This window comes from Coptis chinensis, chromosome 5, assembly GCF_015680905.1.
Source record: "Coptis chinensis isolate HL-2020 chromosome 5, ASM1568090v1, whole genome shotgun sequence".
NCBI lineage: Eukaryota > Viridiplantae > Streptophyta > Magnoliopsida > Ranunculales > Ranunculaceae > Coptis > Coptis chinensis.
In genome coordinates this window covers 47,228,293-47,231,204 of record NC_141460.1, presented here as the reverse complement: position 1 = coordinate 47,231,204, position 2,912 = coordinate 47,228,293, and the positions used below count along the sequence as shown (strand labels likewise).

Below are 2,912 nucleotides of genomic sequence, written 5' to 3'. Positions count from 1 at the left end.
TATCATCGAATCAACGTAGCATTCCCATAGTTGTTATGATAGTTGACTAGTGCATCTTGTGGGTAGTTGCATCGTAGTCTAGTTGCCTTTTCGTAAATCTCTCATTAGACTTTAGAGTTAGAATACTTATACTTAGAGAACATTAACATGCAGAAGGACTAGGAGTGGAACGAATCACTCTACTCCACTATATCTCATAGGATTGAGAGTAGAATTCTTTGATAAACATATAGGCACGTAAATTATAGTTTTAGTTTACTTACATTTTGAGTTCATCGTTCATTTCGTAGGTAAACTATTTCATTTTATGGTTTATCAAATGGCGCCACTGCCATCTTAGTTTCACTTTCGCATTGTTTTCATAGTGTAAGTATTTTTTTTAAAGTCCCATTAAACCCACCCACCCTTGTTTGATTCATACTGTGGTTTTCCGATTGAGCGTTCAAAAGTTCCAAAAAAATACACTAAGCGCGACCGCGCCTATAAGGAGTGCATCTATATACTGGAACTTCGAGCGACCAGCCCCATGTGGAGCGACCAGCCCTAAAAACACTGTAATTTGAAAATTACCGGGAGCGACCATACATGATGAGGCGCACCAGCGCTTTTGCTAATTTTTCTGTAATTCTACAGTTTTGGACTCGAACTTTGATTTTTCAAGTTTTTCAGTGTTCTAACTAGTTATATACACTTGAACACCCGTAAACAAGGCGCTATTCATAAAAGCGAAGCAAGGGGCGCTAATCAGGTATTCCTTTCTTCCACACCTCGCGTCTCCTGTTAGAGGTTTATACTAGTATATCGAATTGTTTGGAGTGTTGATGTGTTTAGCTAAATTTGGTTTTAGCCTTGTATAAGATTAAAGTGCGGCGAACAAAAACACCGAGCGTAATTACACAAACAACGTCAACAAACAAGTCTATCTAGTATACCACCCACTACACCTCTAGCTACTATTTCACACACATCACGACACAATGCCCGACGAAGAAGAGACTCCTCTCTCGACTTCTACAAAGCCTTGGCGATAGCCCCAAATCTTGCATCGTTCTAGCGGACCGATTGGGGATTTCGAATCCCCCCATATATTTTAATTTGTTACCCGTTTTCATGGATTAGACCATGAAAAACCTTATCGGCACATCGCGTAGGATTGAACAAGTCCTAACAACATTCCACCATCCTACGGTTGAGGTGCGGAACAAATTAAACTCGAGGTATTCCCTTTCACCTTAGGCGATAAAGGCGTCTTGGTTAAGCGCCCAAACGCCTAATTACGTGGACTTCGTGGGCTAAACTTGTTCAAATTGTTTATGGAACATTTTTACCCACCCCTAAAGACGGATGAGATGCTTTCCAAGATTCATTTCTTTTCGACAAAATCCTCATGAATCATTTTCAGAGGCTTGGAATCGTTTCACCGATCTCCTTATAGAGTGTCCACATCATAACTTAGCGAAAGACCGTTAGTTCGTGCCTTTTCAAAGGACTTCTACACCACCATAAAGAAGTCCTAGACATAATGATGGGGGTAGTTTCTTAAGCAAAGGAGCCTGGAGACTTAAAAATTTTAGAGGATCAAACTAAAGCGAAATAACAAGCTGGGGGTAGTGCCGATATCCACCGCTCCACTAGTTCTTCTAATACGATTAAGGCCGCCCGGTATGTTTGAAATTAAACACAATCTCGAGCTTAAAACTCTAATCGAATCACTCACTAAAAGGTAGAGGCCATTTCTGTTCAACAAAAGCCTATCCCGTCATGAATGTAAATTCAAATCCATGTAGTTTCTGTTGGAGCCCCTCGAGCATCCCGACTCCCATCGTCACCTATAGCCTATGAACAGGCTTGTTCCATTAATAGTAAACCTAACGCCCCTTGGAGACAAAATCCCAACTTCGGTTGGAGAAATAACCAACACGTCACACCTCCAGGGTACAATAATCAATATGTTAAGCCAACACAAAGTTTTAACTAAGCTCCACCACGATAAGGACAGGGTCAGGGTAATTTTAATAATTATAACAACCAAGTGCAACCTCGACAAGGTCAAGCACAAGGTCAAGGTAGTTATAATAATTATAATGCTAATAGAGGTATCGTTCGGTAAATAATAACTATCAAAATCCACCCATAAATAATTCCGTGAAATAGTTCCAGTCACACCACCCGTGACTACTACACCCACACAACCGGATCGTCTTGACACCTTCATACAAGTGAGCCAAAAAAATTTCCAAACCATGGCTCAATCTAACCAACAGCTTCTACAATCCGTTAATAATTTAACCCAACAGTTGGCTCAAGATAAAGCCCAACCCAAAGGTGTGTTTCCAAGTCACGAAATACCTAATCCTAAAACAACAAATACAGCCTTTGAGGTAACAGATAATACTAGTAATGAATATGAAAATGTAGGTGAGCTAAAGGCCATCACCACTCTCCGTTCTAGCAGAATGGTTGATAACAAAGTAACTATGCCTATAGTTACCCCACCAGTCGCCCCTACACCTGCTATTTTACTAGATACCGAAATAGAAACTGAAGAGCCTACAACTGTAGAGGTATCGATTCTGACACAACCTAAGAAACGAGAAAGCCACGGTTAAACATCCAGGTGATAACATTGCTAAATATAAACAGAAACCGCCGTTTCCACAAAAATTAGCCGTGTTAACTAGGGATACAAATTATGAGGAGATTAGGGATGTTTTCAAGAATCTAACTATAAACTGATAAACGTAAAAAGATTACTTTTACTAATGAATAAAGCGATGAAACTTTAAACGCAAGTAAAACTAAACTTGATCTTATGGGTCTATGTTTATCAAAGATTCTACTCTCAATCCTATGAGATATAGTGGAGTAGAGTGATTCGTTCCACTCCTAGTCCTTCCACATGCTGTGTTCTC

General features: G+C 39.9%; 1 pseudogene; it reads right to left on the bottom strand.

Moving 5' to 3' along the window:
* Positions 1–1,359: 1,359 nt before the first annotated feature.
* On the bottom strand, positions 1,360–1,454 carry LOC147497705 (small nucleolar RNA R71; annotated as a pseudogene).
* Positions 1,455–2,912: the final 1,458 nt, after the last annotated feature.